Source organism: Loxodonta africana, chromosome 5 (assembly GCF_030014295.1).
Source record: "Loxodonta africana isolate mLoxAfr1 chromosome 5, mLoxAfr1.hap2, whole genome shotgun sequence".
Lineage (NCBI taxonomy): Eukaryota > Metazoa > Chordata > Mammalia > Proboscidea > Elephantidae > Loxodonta > Loxodonta africana.
The window spans coordinates 162,853,927-162,870,708 of record NC_087346.1 but is presented as its reverse complement, the minus strand read 5'-3'; the positions used below and the strand labels follow the sequence as shown (position 1 = coordinate 162,870,708).

At 52.9% G+C, this 16,782-nt stretch overlaps 1 protein-coding gene across 7 annotated transcripts in view; it reads left to right on the top strand.

Moving 5' to 3' along the window:
- Window positions 1–16,782, top strand: part of PIGG (phosphatidylinositol glycan anchor biosynthesis class G (EMM blood group)) — a 93,006-nt gene that overhangs the window by 31,933 nt on the left and 44,291 nt on the right. The gene's annotated exons all lie outside the window — the stretch shown is intronic.

The following is a 16,782-nucleotide window of genomic DNA, read 5'->3' as shown; positions in this document are numbered from 1 at the left end:
CCCCACAGCCTGTCGGCTCCGGGCTGTGTCACCCCGACCCCTCACACCACTGTGGTTAGCTTCTGCGCACTCAAACAGATCTGCCTCCAGTTGACAGGAGACCCCCCATCCCAGACCTCAGCATGTTCCCCTCTGTGACCCACACCCCACAGCCTGTCGGCTCCGGGCTGTGTCACCCCGACCCCTTACACCACTGTGGTTGGCTTCTGCGCACTCAAACAGATCTGCTTCCAGTTGACAGGAGACCCCCCATCCCAGACCTCAGCATGTTCCCCTCTGTGACCCACACCCCTCAGCCTGTCGGCTCCGGGCTGTGTCACCCCGACCCCTTACACCACTGTGTTGGCTTCTGCGTACTCAAACAGATCTGCCTCCAGTTGACAGGAGACCCCCCATCCCAGACCTCAGCATGTTCCCCTCTGTGACCCACACCCCACAGCCTGTCGGCTCCGGGCTGTGTCACCCCGACCCCTTACACCCCTGTGTTGGCTTCTGCGCACTCAAACAGATCTGCTTCCAGTTGACAGGAGTCCCCCCATCCCAGACCTCAGCATGTTCCCCTCTGTGACCCACACCCCACAGCCTGTCGGCTCCGGGCTGTGTCACCCCGACCCCTCACTCCACTGTGTTGGCTTCTGCGCACTCAAACAGATCTGCTTCCAGTTGACAGGAGACCCCCCATCCCAGACCTCAGCATGTTCCCCTCTGTGACCCACACCCCACAGCCTGTCGGCTCCGGGCTGTGTCACCCCCACCCCTCACACCACTGTGGTTGGCTTCTGCGCACTCAAACAGATCTGCTTCCAGTTGACAGGAGACCCCCCATCCCAGACCTCAGCATGTTCCCCTCTGTGACCCACACCCCACAGCCTGTCGGCTCCGGGCTGTGTCACCCCCACCCCTCACACCACTGTGTTGGCTTCTGCGCACTCAAACAGATCTGCCTCCAGTTGACAGGAGACCCCCCATCCCAGACCTCAGCATGTTCCCCTCTGTGACCCACACCCCACAGCCTGTCGGCTCCGGGCTGTGTCACCCCCACCCCTCACACCACTGTGGTTGGCTTCTGCGCACTCAAACAGATCTGCTTCCAGTTGACAGGAGACCCCCCATCCCAGACCTCAGCATGTTCCCCTCTGTGACCCACACCCCACAGCCTGTCGGCTCCGGGCTGTGTCACCCCCACCCCTCACACCACTGTGGTTGGCTTCTGCGCACTCAAACAGATCTGCTTCCAGTTGACAGGAGACCCCCCATCCCAGACCTCAGCATGTTCCTCTCTGTGACCCACACCCCACAGCCTGTCGGCTCCGGGCTGTGTCACCCCCACCGTTCACACCACTGTGTTGGCTTCTGCGCACTCAAACAGATCTGCCTCCAGTTCACAGGAGACCCCCCATCCCAGACCTCAGCATGTTCCCCTCTGTGACCCACACCCCACAGCCTGTTGGCTCCGGGCTGTGTCACCCCGACCCCTCACACCACTGTGGTTGGCTTCTGCGCACTCAAACAGATCTGCTTCCAGTTGACAGGAGACCCCCCATCCCAGACCTCAGCATGTTCCCCTCTGTGACCCACACCCCACAGCCTGTCGGCTCCGGGCTGTGTCACCCCGACCCCTCACACCCCTGTGTTGGCTTCTGCGCACTCAAACAGGTCTGCTTCCAGTTGACAGGAGACCCCCCGTCCCAGACCTCAGCATGTTCCCCTCTGTGACCCACACCCCACAGCCTGTCGGCTCCGGGCTGTGTCACCCCCACCCCTCACACCCCTGTGTTGGCTTCTGCGCACTCAAACAGATCTGCTTCCAGTTGACAGGAGACCCCCCATCCCAGACCTCAGCATGTTCCCCTCTGTGACCCACACCCCACAGCCTGTCGGCTTCGGGCTGTGTCACCCCCACCCCTCACACTACTGTGGTTGGCTTCTGCGCACTCAAACAGATCTGCTTCCAGTTGACAGGAGACCCCCCATCCCAGACCTCAGCATGTTCCCCTCTGTGACCCACACCCCACAGCCTGTCGGCTCCGGGCTGTGTCACCCCCACCCCTCACACCCCTGTGTTGGCTTCTGCGCACTCAAACAGATCTGCCTCCAGTTGACAGGAGACCCCCCATCCCAGACCTCAGCATGTTCCCCTTTGTGACCCACACCCCACAGCCTGTCGGCTTCGGGCTGTGTCACCCCCACCCCTCACAGCACTGTGGTTGGCTTCTGCGCACTCAAACAGATCTGCCTCCAGTTGACAGGAGACCCCCCATCCCAGACCTCAGCATGTTCCCCTCTGTGACCCACACCCCACAGCCTGTCGGCTCCGGGCTGTGTCACCCCGACCCCTCACACCCCTGTGTTGGCTTCTCCGTACTCAAACAGATCTGCCTCCAGTTGACAGGAGACCCCCCATCCCAGACCTCAGCATGTTCCGCTCTGTGACCCACACCCCACAGCCTGTCGGCTCCGGGCTGTGTCACCCCGACCCCTCACACCCCTGTGTTGGCTTCTGCGCACTCAAACAGATCTGCCTCCAGTTGACAGGAGACCCCCCATCCCAGACCTCAGCATGTTCCTCTCTGTGACCCACACCCCACAGCCTGTCGGCTCCGGGCTGTGTCACCCCGACCCCTCACACCCCTGTGTTGGCTTCTCCGCACTCAAACAGATCTGCCTCCAGTTGACAGGAGACCCCCCATCCCAGACCTCAGCATGTTCCCCTCTGTGACCCACACCCCACAGCCTGTCGGCTCCGGGCTGTGTCACCCCGACCCCTCACACCACTGTGGTTGGCTTCTGCGCACTCAAACAGATCTGCCTCCAGTTGACAGGAGACCCCCCATCCCAGACCTCAGCATGTTCCCCTCTGTGACCCACACCCCACAGCCTGTCAGCTCCGGGCTGTGTCACCCCGACCCCTCACACCACTGTGGTTAGCTTCTGCGCACTCAAACAGATCTGCCTCCAGTTGACAGGAGACCCCCAGTCCCAGACCTCAGCATGTTCCCCTCTGTGACCCACACCCCACAGCCTGTCGGCTCCGGGCTGTGTCACCCCGACCCCTCACACCCCTGTGTTGGCTTCTGCGCACTCAAACAGATCTGCTTCCAGTTGACAGGAGACCCCCCATCCCAGACCTCAGCATGTTCCCCTCTGTGACCCACACCCCACAGCCTGTCAGCTCCGGGCTGTGTCACCCCGACCCCTCACACCCCTGTGTTGGCTTCTGCGCACTCAAACAGATCTGCCTCCAGTTGACAGGAGACCCCCCGTCCCAGACCTCAGCAGGTTCCCCTCTGTGACCCACACCCCACAGCCTGTCGGCTCCGGGCTGTGTCACCCCGACCCCTCACACCACTGTGGTTAGCTTCTGCGCACTCAAACAGATCTGCTTCCAGTTGACAGGAGACCCCCCGTCCCAGACCTCAGCATGTTCCCCTCTGTGACCCACACCCCACAGCCTGTCGGCTCCGGGCTGTGTCACCCCGACCCCTCACACCAGTGTGGTTAGCTTCTGCGCACTCAAACAGATCTGCTTCCAGTTGACAGGAGACCCCCCATCCCAGACCTCAGCATGTTCCCCTCTGTGACCCACACCCCACAGCCTGTCAGCTCCGGGCTGTGTCACCCCGACCCCTCACACCCCTGTGTTGGCTTCTGCGCACTCAAACAGATCTGCTTCCAGTTGACAGGAGACCCCCCGTCCCAGACCTCAGCATGTTCCCCTCTGTGACCCACACCCCACAGCCTGTCGGCTCCGGGCTGTGTCACCCCGACCCCTCACACCACTGTGGTTAGCTTCTGCGCACTCAAACAGATCTGCCTCCAGTTGACAGGAGACCCCCCGTCCCAGACCTCAGCATGTTCCCCTCTGTGACCCACACCCCACAGCCTGTCGGCTCCGGGCTGTGTCACCCCGACCCCTCACACCACTGTGTTGGCTTCTGCGCACTCAAACAGATCTGCTTCCAGTTGACAGGAGACCCCCCATCCCAGACCTCAGCATGTTCCCCTCTGTGACCCACACCCCACAGCCTGTCAGCTCTGGGCTGTGTCACCCCGACCCCTCACACCCCTGTGTTGGCTTCTGCGCACTCAAACAGATCTGCCTCCAGTTGACAGGAGACCCCCCATCCCAGACCTCAGCATGTTCCCGTCTGTGACCCACACCCCACAGCCTGTCGGCTCCGGGCTGTGTCACCCTGACCCCTCACACCACTGTGTTGGCTTCTGCGCACTCAAACAGATCTGCTTCCAGTTGACAGGAGACCCCCCATCCCAGACCTCAGCATGTTCCCCTCTGTGACCCACACCCCACAGCCTGTCGGCTCCGGGCTGTGTCACCCCGACCCCTCACACCACTGTGGTTAGCTTCTGCGCACTCAAACAGATCTGCTTCCAGTTGACAGGAGACCCCCATCCCAGACCTCAGCATGTTCCCCTCTGTGACCCACACCCCACAGCCTGTCAGCTCCGGGCTGTGTCACCCCGACCCCTCACACCCCTGTGTTGGCTTCTGCGCACTCAAACAGATCTGCTTCCAGTTGACAGGAGACCCCCCGTCCCAGACCTCAGCATGTTCCCCTCTGTGACCCACACCCCACAGCCTGTCGGCTCCGGGCTGTGTCACCCCGACCCCTCACACCCCTGTGTTGGCTTCTGCGCACTCAAACAGATCTGCTTCCAGTTGACAGGAGACCCCCCATCCCAGACCTCAGCATGTTCCCCTCTGTGACCCACACCCCACAGCCTGTCGGCTCCGGGCTGTGTCACCCCGACCCCTCACACCACTGTGGTTGGCTTCTGCGCACTCAAACAGATCTGCTTCCAGTTGACAGGAGACCCCCCATCCCAGACCTCAGCATGTTCCCCTCTGTGACCCACACCCCACAGCCTGTCAGCTCCGGGCTGTGTCACCCCGACCCCTCACACCCCTGTGTTGGCTTCTGCGCACTCAAACAGATGTGCTTCCAGTTGACAGGAGACCCCCCGTCCCAGACCTCAGCATGTTCCCCTTTGTGACCCACACCCCACAGCCTGTCGGCTCCGGGCTGTGTCACCCGGACCCCTCACACCCCTGTGTTGGCTTCTGCGCACTCAAACAGATCTGCTTCCAGTTGACAGGAGACCCCCCATCCCAGACCTCAGCATGTTCCCCTCTGTGACCCACACCCCACAGCCTGTCGGCTCCGGGCTGTGTCACCCCGACCCCTCACACCACTGTGGTTGGCTTCTGCGCACTCAAACAGATCTGCTTCCAGTTGACAGGAGACCCCCCATCCCAGACCTCAGCATGTTCCCCTCTGTGACCCACACCCCACAGCCTGTCGGCTCCGGGCTGTGTCACCCCGACCCCTCACACCCTTGTGTTGGCTTCTGCGCACTCAAACAGATCTGCTTCCAGTTGACAGGAGACCCCCCATCCCAGACCTCAGCATGTTCCCCTCTGTGACCCACACCCCACAGCCTGTCGGCTCCGGGCTGTGTCACCCCGACCCCTCACACCACTGTGGTTGGCTTCTGCGCACTCAAACAGATCTGCTTCCAGTTGATAGGAGACCCCCCATCCCAGACCTCAGCATGTTCCCCTCTGTGACCCACACCCCACAGCCTGTCGGCTCCGGGCTGTGTCACCCCGACCCCTCACACCCTTGTGTTGGCTTCTGCGCACTCAAACAGATCTGCCTCCAGTTGACAGGAGACCCCCCGTCCCAGACCTCAGCATGTTCCCCTCTGTGACCCACACCCCACAGCCTGTCGGCTCCGGGCTGTGTCACCCCGACCCCTCACACCCTTGTGTTGGCTTCTGCGCACTCAAACAGATCTGCTTCCAGTTGACAGGAGACCCCCCATCCCAGACCTCAGCATGTTCCCCTCTGTGACCCACACCCCACAGCCTGTCGGCTCCGGGCTGTGTCACCCCGACCCCTCACACCACTGTGGTTGGCTTCTGCGCACTCAAACAGATCTGCTTCCAGTTGACAGGAGACCCCCCATCCCAGACCTCAGCATGTTCCCCTCTGTGACCCACACCCCACAGCCTGTCGGCTCCGGGCTGTGTCACCCCGACCCCTCACACCCCTGTGTTGGCTTCTCCGCACTCAAGCAGATCTGCCTCCAGTTGACAGGAGACCCCCCATCCCAGACCTCAGCATGTTCCCCTCTGTGACCCACACCCCACAGCCTGTCGGCTCCGGGCTGTGTCACCCCGACCCCTCACACCCTTATGTTGGCTTCTGCGCACTCAAACAGATCTGCCTCCAGTTGACAGGAGACCCCCCGTCCCAGACCTCAGCATGTTCCCCTCTGTGACCCACACCCCACAGCCTGTCGGCTCCGGGCTGTGTCACCCCGACCCCTCACACCACTGTGTTGGCTTCTGCGCACTCAAACAGATCTGCTTCCAGTTGACAGGAGACCCCCCATCCCAGACCTCAGCATGTTCCCCTCTGTGACCCACACCCCACAGCCTGTCGGCTTCGGGCTGTGTCACCCCGACCCCTCACACCACTGTGTTGGCTTCTGCGCACTCAAACAGATCAGCTTCCAGTTGACAGGAGACCCCCCATCCCAGACCTCAGCATGTTCCCCTCTGTGACCCACACCCCACAGCCTGTCGGCTCCGGGCTGTGTCACCCCGACCCCTCACACCACTGTGTTGGCTTCTGCGCACTCAAACAGATCTGCCTCCAGTTGACAGGAGACCCCCCGTCCCAGACCTCAGCATGTTCCCCTCTGTGACCCACACCCCACAGCCTGTCGGCTCCGGGCTGTGTCACCCCGACCCCTCACACCCCTGTGTTGGCTTCTGCGCACTCAAACAGATCTGCCTCCAGTTGACAGGAGACCCCCCGTCCCAGACCTCAGCATGTTCCCCTCTGTGACCCACACCCCACAGCCTGTCGGCTCCGGGCTGTGTCACCCCGACCCCTCACACCCCTGTGTTGGCTTCTCCGCACTCAAACAGATCTGCTTCCAGTTGACAGGAGACCCCCCATCCCAGACCTCAGCATGTTCCCCTCTGTGACCCACACCCCACAGCCTGTCGGCTCCGGGCTGTGTCACCCCGACCCCTCACACCCCTGTGTTGGCTTCTCCGCACTCAAACAGATCTGCTTCCAGTTGACAGGAGACCCCCCGTCCCAGACCTCAGCATGTTCCCCTCTGTGACCCACACCCCACAGCCTGTCGGCTCCGGGCTGTGTCACCCCGACCCCTCACACCCCTGTGTTGGCTTCTCCGCACTCAAACAGATCTGCTTCCAGTTGACAGGAGACCCCCCATCCCAGACCTCAGCATGTTCCCCTCTGTGACCCACACCCCACAGCCTGTCGGCTCCGGGCTGTGTCACCCCGACCCCTCACACCCCTGTGTTGGCTTCTCCGCACTCAAACAGATCTGCTTCCAGTTGACAGGAGACCCCCCGTCCCAGACCTCAGCATGTTCCCCTCTGTGACCCACACCCCACAGCCTGTCAGCTCCGGGCTGTGTCACCCCGACCCCTCACACCCCTGTGTTGGCTTCTCCGCACTCAAACAGATCTGCTTCCAGTTGACAGGAGACCCCCCGTCCCAGACCTCAGCATGTTCCCCTCTGTGACCCACACCCCACAGCCTGTCGGCTCCGGGCTGTGTCACCCCGACCCCTCACACCCCTGTGTTGGCTTCTCCGCACTCAAACAGATCTGCTTCCAGTTGACAGGAGACCCCCCATCCCAGACCTCAGCATGTTCCCCTCTGTGACCCACACCCCACAGCCTGTCGGCTCCGGGCTGTGTCACCCCGACCCCTCACACCCCTGTGTTGGCTTCTCCGCACTCAAACAGATCTGCTTCCAGTTGACAGGAGACCCCCCGTCCCAGACCTCAGCATGTTCCCCTCTGTGACCCACACCCCACAGCCTGTCGGCTCCGGGCTGTGTCACCCCGACCCCTCACACCCCTGTGTTGGCTTCTCCGCACTCAAACAGATCTGCTTCCAGTTGACAGGAGACCCCCCGTCCCAGACCTCAGCATGTTCCCCTCTGTGACCCACACCCCACAGCCTGTCGGCTCCGGGCTGTGTCACCCCGACCCCTCACACCCCTGTGTTGGCTTCTCCGCACTCAAACAGATCTGCCTCCAGTTGACAGGAGACCCCACATCCCAGACCTCAGCATGTTCCCCTCTGTGACCCACACCCCACAGCCTGTCGGCTCCGGGCTGTGTCACCCCGACCCCTCACACCACTGTGTTGGCTTCTGCGCACTCAAACATATGTGCTTCCAGTTGACAGGAGACCCCCCATCCCAGACCTCAGCATGTTCCTCTCTGTGACCCACACCCCACAGCCTGTCGGCTCCGGGCTGTGTCACCCCGACCCCTCACACCCTTGTGTTGGCTTCTCCGCACTCCAACAGATCTGCCTCCAGTTGGGTGGCAGTTATACTTGGCTTGCTGTGAAGCCCAGTAGATGCTTGGCTCTGTTTTGTGGACCCTCACAATCACCCCACGCTGCTGGCCCCTTCACGTCTGGGTGACACAGTTTTCTGATTTCTTCCCACCCCTCACTTCCTCGCCCTCTTTGCTGGCTTAGCGTCTTTTCCTGATCTCTTCCCAGACTGCCTTCTTGCCTGGTTCCATATTCACTCCCACAATGACCTCATCTACTTAGTGCCATCCATAGGCCCGTGCTCAGGGTGTCCTTCCTCTGACCTCAAGACGCTCAACTCAACTGGCCGTCTGACACCTCTACTTGGGTCTCTTGAAGAGAGGGCCAATGCAACAAGTTCACATTCTCACTGTGTCAATTTTTTGAGCCAGGACTGTACTTCTTATTTTTTTAGTAAAAGCTTTGTTATTGTTCATAGATACTGTCAAGTCGGTTCCAACTTCTAACGACCGCATGTACGACAGAACGAAACACTGCCTGATCCTGTGCCATCCTCACGATTGTTATTATGCTTGAGCCCGTTGTTGCAGCCACTGTCATTCCACTCGTTGGGGATCTTCCTTTTTTTCTCTGACCCCCTACTTTACCAAGCATGATGTCCTTCTCCAGGGATTGATCCTTCTTGATAACATGTCCAAAGTATGTGAGACATAGTCTCAACATCCTTGCTTCTAAGAAATATTCTGGTTGTACTTCTCCTAAGACATATTTGTTCATTCTTTTGGCAGTCCATGGTATAACCAGTATTCTCCCCTGCCCTATAATTCAAAGGTGTGCCAATTTTTCTTCCCTCTTCCTTATTCTCTGTCCAGCTTTCACATACACATGAGGCAGTTAAAAAACACCATGGCTTGGGTCAGGTGCACCTTAGTCTTCAGGGTGACATCTTTGCTTTTCAACTCTTTAAAGAGGTCCTTTGCAGCAGATTTGCCCAATGCAGTGCATCTTTTGATTTCTTGACTGCTGTTTCCATGGGTGTTGATTGTGGATCCAAGTAAAATGAAATCCTTGACAACTTCAGTCTTTTCTCTGTTTATGATGATGTTGCTTATTGGTCCAGTTGTGAGGATTTTTGTTTTCTTTATATTGAGGTGTGATCCATACTGAAGGCCGTGGTCTTTGATCTTCATCAGTAAGTGCTTCAAGTCCTCTTCACTTTAGCAAGCAAGGTTGTGTCATCTGCTGTCACAGATTGAATTATGTCCCCCCAAAATGTGTATATTAACTTGGTTAGGCCATGATTCCCAGTATTCTGTGGTTGTCCTTCATTTTGTGATTTTAATTTTATGTTGAGAGGATTAGGGTGGGATCATAACACCACTCTTACTCAGATCAACTGTAAAGGGAGTTTCCCTGGGGTATGCCTTGGATCACCTTTTATCCCTCAAGAGATAAAAGGAAAGAGAAGCAAGCAGAGAGTTGGGGACCTCATACCGTAAAGAAGGCAGCAACAGGAGCAGAGTGTGTCCTTTGGACATGGGGTCCCTGTACCTGAGAAGCTTCTTGACCAGGGGAAAATTGAAGACGAGGACCTTCCTCCAGAACTGATAGAGAAAGAAAGCCTTCCCCTGGAGCCGACACCCTGAATTTGGACTTATAACCTACTAAACTGTGAGAAAATAAATTTCTCTTTGTTAAAGCCACCCACTTGTGTTATTTCTGTTATGGCAGCACTAGGTGACGAAGACACCATCCACATGTGGTATTTCTGTTACAGCAGCACTAGGTGACGAAGACACCATCCACATGTGGTATTTCTGTTACAGCAGCACTAGGTGACTGAGACACCATCCACTGTGGTATTTCTGTTATAGCAGCACTAGGTGACTGAGACACCATCCACTGGTATTTCTGTTATAGCAGCACTAGGTGACTGAGACACCATCCACTGTGGTATTTCTGCTATAGCAGCACTAGGTGACCAAGACACCATCCACTGTGGTATATCTGTTATAGCAGCACTAGGTGACTAAGACACCATCCACTGGTGTTTCTGTTATAGCAGCACTAGGTGACTGAGACACCATCCACTGTGGTATTTCTGCTATAGCAGCACTAGGTGACCAAGACACCATCCACTGTGGTATATCTGTTATAGCAGCACTAGGTGACTAAGACACCATCCACTGGTGTTTCTGTTATAGCAGCACTAGGTGACTGAGACACCATCCACTGTGGTATTTCTGTTATAGCAGCAGTAGGTGACTAAGACACCATCCACTGGTATTTCTGTTATAGCAGCACTAGGTGACTAAGACACCATCCACTTGTGGTATTTCTGCTACAGCAGCACTGGGTGACTGAGACACCATCCACTGTGGTATTTCTGTTATAGCAGCACTAGATGACTGAGACACCATCCACTGTGGTATTTCTGTTATAGCAGCACTAGATGACTGAGACACCATCCACTGTGGTATTTCTGTTACAGCAGCACTAGGTGACTGAGACACCATCCACTGTGGTATTTCTGTTATAGCAGCACTAGATGACTGAGACACCATCCACTGTGGTATTTCTGTTATAGCAGCACTAGGTGACTGAGACACCATCCACTGTGGTATATCTGTTATAGCAGCACTAGGTGACTGAGACACCATCCACTTGTGGTATTTCTGTTACAGCAGCACTAGGTGACTGAGACACCATCCACTGTGGTATTTCTGTTATAGCAGCAGTAGGTGACTGAGGCACCATCCACTGTGGTATTTCTGTTATAGCAGCACTAGGTGACTGAGACACCCTCCACTGTGGTATTTCTGTTACAGCAGCACTAGGTGACTAAGACACCATCCACTGTGGTATTTCTGTTACAGCAGGACTAGGTGACTGAGACACCATCCACTGTGGTATTTCTGTTATAGCAGCACTAGGTGACTGAGACACCATCCACTGTGGTATTTCTGTTATAGCAGCACTAGGTGACTGAGACACCATCCACTGTGGTATTTCTGTTATAGCAGCACTAGGTGACTGAGACACCATCCACTGTGGTATTTCTGTTACAGCAGCACTAGGTGACTGAGACACCCTCCACTGTGGTATTTCTGTTACAGCAGCACTAGGTGACTGAGACACCATCCACTGTGGTATTTCTGTTACAGCAGGACTAGGTGACTGAGACACCCTCCACTGTGGTATTTCTGTTACAGCAGCACTAGGTGACTGAGACACCATCCACTGTGGTATTTCTGTTACAGCAGGACTAGGTGACTGAGACACCATCCACTGTGGTATTTCTGTTACAGCAGCACTAAGTGACTGAGACACCATCCACTGTGGTATTTCTGTTACAGCAGCACTAGGTGACTGAGACACCCTCCACTGTGGTATTTCTGTTCTAGCAGCACTAGGTGACTAAGGCACCATCCACTGTGGTATTTCTGTTATAGCAGCACTAGGTGACTAAGACACCATCCACTTGTGGTATTTCTGTTCTAGCAGCACTAGGTGACTAAGACACCATCCACTTGTGGTATTTCTGTTCTAGCAGCACTAGGTGACTAAGACACCATCCACTGTGGTATTTCTGTTATAGCAGCACTAGGTGACTAAGGCACCATCCACTGTGGTATATCTGTTATAGCAGCACTAGGTGACTAAGGCACTGTCCACTTGTGGTATTTTTGTTATAGCAGCACTAGGTGACTTAAGACACCATCTACTGTGGTATTTCTGTTACAGCATCACTAGGTGACTAAGACACCATCCACTTGGGTATTTCTGTTATAGCAGCACTGGGTGACTAAGATACCATCCACTGTGTCATTTCTGTTATAGCAGCACTAGGTGACTAAGACACCATCCACTGTGGTATTTCTGTTATAGCAGCACTAGGTGACTAAGACACCATCCACTTGTGGTATTTCTGTTACAGCAGCCTAGGTGACTAAGACACCATCCACTTGTGGTATTTCTGTTATAGCAGCACTAGGTGACTAAGACATCATCCACTGTGTCATTTCTGTTATAGCAGCACTGAGACATCTGCACAACACAGGTTGTTAATGAGCATCAGCCAATTCTGTTTGATACAGTGACTCCATATACTCCTTCCATCTTCTTTTGAAGCTTCCTGCATCATATAATATTTCCCCATGGAATCCTTTAATATTACAACTCGAGACTTGAATTTTTTCTTCAATTCTTTCAGCTTAAGAAATGCCGAGTGTGTTTTTCTATCTCCAGCTCTTTGCACATGTCATTATAATACTTTATTGTGTCTTCTACAGCCAACCTTTGAAATCTCCTGTTTAGCTCTTTTACTTCATCAATTCTTCCTTTTACTTTAGTTTCTCAACATTTGAGAACAAGTTTCAGAGTTTCTTCTGACACCATTTTGGTCTTTTTTTTTTTCCTGTGTTTCTAATGATCTCCTTCTTCATGAATGATGTCCTTGATGTCATCGATCCCATAATTCATCTGGTCTTCTGTCATTAGCGTTCAACACATCAAATCTGTTCTTGCAATGGTCTCTAAATTCAGGTGGGATGTACTCAAGGTTGTACTTTGGTTCTCGTGAGCTTGTTCTAATTTTCTTCAGCTTCACCTTGAACTTGGTTATGAGCAATTGATAATCTATTCTGCAGTCGGCCCCTGGCCTTGTTCTGACTGACGATATTGAGCTTTTCCGTTCTTTTTCCACAGATGTAGTCAATTTGTTTCCTGTGTATTCCATCTGGCAAGGTCCAAGTATATAGTCTCTGTTAATATTGGTGCAAATAGGTATTTGCAATGAAGAAGTTGTTGGTCTTACAAAATTCTATCATTTGATCTCAGGCATTGTTTCTATCACCAAGGCCATATTTTCCAACTACTGATCCTTCTTTGTTTCCAACTTTGGCGTTTCAATCACCAGCAATTATCCGTGCATCCTGATTGCTTGTTCAGTCAATTTCAGACTGCAGAAATTGGTAAAAATCTTCAGTTCCTCCATCTATGGCCATAGTGGTTGGTGAGTAAGTACAAATAACAGTCGTATTAACTGGTCTTCCTTGTAGGCATCTGGATATTATCCTATCACTGACAGCGTTGTACTTCAGGATAGATCTTGAAATGTTCTTTTGATGATGCAACACCATTTCTCTTCAAGTTGTCATTCCTGGCATAGTAGATGATATGATTATCCCATTCATAATGGGCAATACTAGTCCATTTCAGCTCACTAATGCCTAGGATATCGATGTTTACGCATTCCATTTCATTTTTGATGATTCCAATATTTCTAGATTTGTACTTTGTAAATTCCACATTCCGATTATTCATGGTTTTTGTAGCTGTTTCTTCCCATTTTGAGTTGTGCCACATCAGCAAATGAAGGTCCCGAAAGCTTTACTCCATCCACGTCATTAAGGGCCACTCTACTTTGAGGAGGCAGCTCTTCCCCAGTTATCTTTTAAGTGCCTTCCAACCTGAGGGCTTATCTTCTAGCACTGTATCAGACAGTGTTCCGCTGCTATTCATAAGGTTTTCACTGGCTAATTCTTTTCAGAAGTAGACCACCGACTTCTTCCTAGTTTTATTTTGGAAGCTCAGCTGAAACCTGTCCTCCATGGGTGACCCTGCTGGTATCTGAATACCCGTGGTGTAGCTTCCAGCATCATAGCAGCACGCAAGCCCCCACAGTAGGACAAACTGACAGACACGTGGGGGAGTAAAGCTTTACTGAGATAAAATTCACATGCCATACAATTTACCCATTGCCACTGTACTAGTCAGTGTTTCTTAGTATGTTCACAGAGTTGTGCAACCATTGTCACAATCAATTTTAGAACCTTTCATCACCCTGTTTGTTGATTGAATGTTAAAAAGATGTCCTGGCTGTATAGAGAATGGATTGTAGCTGGGCCTGAATGGAAGTACAGGTGAGGGGAGATGGTGGCAGTGGAAGTGGAGACCAGTGGGTGGAGGACTTGTTGCTGGAAAGCATGATCTTCTGAAATGCTTAAAGTCCTGCAGTGGCTTCCCATTGCCTACAGAATAAAGTGTAAACCTGATAGTGTGGTCTACTGTGTGCTGTGCTACAAGGTTCCAGCTATTAGAGTAGTTTGTGCTGCGAGAACTAGTCAGACAAATCAACAGAACAAGATCAAGGGGCCAGAAATGTAGCTCAGTGTACTGTATGATAGAGGTGGCATTTCAGGTGAAGGGCAGGACAGTCTGTGTAGTAAGTGACCTGTACTCGTCGTTTACATCAGTGTACATTCCAGATGGTCAGAAAGTTGGTCTTTTAGATGAGTCTTCATTATGGAAAATTTCAGACATATAAAAGTAGTCACAACAGTGTGATAGGTCCCCAAGCTGTCATCTAGCTTCGACAGTTACTGGCCAGTTACAGCCAGTGCTTTGTTTTCTTGTTTCCTCTGTGCCCTTACTCGTTTTCCTTCTCTTTGTTGTTTGGAAGCAGATCTTTAAAGATAGGTGCTCTTTTTTATTATTAAACAACGTTGACACCATTATCATTTAAAAAAAATAGCAGTAATTCCTTAGTATCATCAAGCAGTCAGAATTTCCCATTGTCTGTCTCTAGTTGTTTTGTTTGTTTCATTTAGGATGAGGCTCATGTATTGTGATATGTTGGTACGTCTCTAAGTCTCCTTAATCTGTAGGCTCCACCTCGTCCTTTGCTCACTGCAGCTTATTTTTTGAAGTACCTGGTCTGCCTGTGGAGTCTCCCACAGTCTCTGCTGAGGCATCCTTTGTCCCGAGGCTTGAGTAGGTTCAGATTCTGTGGAGTTTTGTTGTTGTTGTTGTTCTTGTCTTTTGCTTTAGCAAGGCTCCTTCTGTCAGGGAACACGTGACATTTGGCTGTCTGCTTCACTCATGCTAATAGCTGGTGGTGATCAGCATGGCCTGTTAATGCACCAGAGGGCACAAGTCGTGGCAGGAAGTTGTACAGTTCTTTTCTCATTAATTAGCCGGAATACTGCTACAAAGAGAACATCCCCTTGTGTACTTTTTGGGTGTAAAAGAGACAGGAAGAATGATGGTTTGGTCTCCCCACACTTACCAGTCTCAGTGGGTTAGTTCACTAGCGTCCTTCAGATGGGACCACTTAGGCTGATTGCCTTTTTAAGTATCATTATGAACTGATGCATTTAAATGTATTCGGTGTGTTTCAGTTCACTGTACGTATAACTCTTTTTGACATTCAAGTTGCCCCGTCTTTGCCAGTGGGGACCTCTTCAGAGTTGCTCCTGAGTCCTCTGGACAAGATCTGGACAGCCTCTGATAGACAGTCATATGCACACTCCCCTCGGCCCAGAAGCAGCCCCATCGCCAAAATGTCATTCCTTTCAGTGGGAAGTGGAATTTCAGGATGACAGTGTTGGAGCTGGAGCGCCCGCTGGTCCTGGGCGGAGCGCCCGCTGGTCTTGGGCGGAGCACCTGCTGGTCCTGGGCGGAGCGCCCGCTGGTCCTGGGCTAGCCATTGTTTCTGGAGAAAGCAAGGAGTTACACTTCCACTTGATACTCACTAGTACAAAATTAATTTCGTGGAGCTCGCATTGTACTTCCTTTTTCCCAAGCTTAGAACCCTGGTTGTTAGCACCCTCAGAAATGACAGAACTAGAGGATCGTATAGTTGCTCAATTGCTCTGTCCCACAGTAGACCATATGACTACCAAGAGTAGTTTAAGGTGGGTTTTTTGTTTTTGTTTTCTGTGATCAAAAAGCTTAGTGTAAGAAAATACAGTTTTAGAAGTATGAGAAAAAAACACAAACAGCAATGTTGGGGTGAAAAAGGCTGTTTAAGCATAACAGAGGGCCGAGAGCCACCGCTGGAGGGCTGACTAGGAAAGGTTAATAAATTCCACCAAATAAAAAAAGGGAACTTCTATACAACCAAAAGCTACCACAAAGTAAAACTGCAGAAGCTCCTGTTCAAGTGCTGGAGGGTGGGCCAGCCAGCCTGCCCTGCGAAGATGGTTGTAGCTGCCCATACCCCCGTGTCATACCTGTGTCGTACCTGAGTTGTACCTGTATCATACTTGAGTCATAGTCATACCTGTGTCATGCCTGAGTCGTACCTGTGTCATCCCTGTGTCATGCCTGTGTTGTACCTGAGTTGTAGTTGTAATACCTGAGTCATATCTGTGTTATTCCTGTATTGTGCCTGAGTCATACCTGAGTTGTACCTGTGTCATACCTTTGTTGTACCTGAGTCGTACCTGTTATACCTGTGTTGTACCTGAGTCGTACCTGTATCATAACTGTCGTACCTGTGTTATACCTGAGTCATATCTATGTCGTCCCTGAATCATACCTGAGTTGTACCTGTGTCATACCTGAGTCGTACCTGTGTCATACCTATGTTGTGCTTGAGTTGTACCTGTCATACCTGAGTCATGCTTATATTGTACCT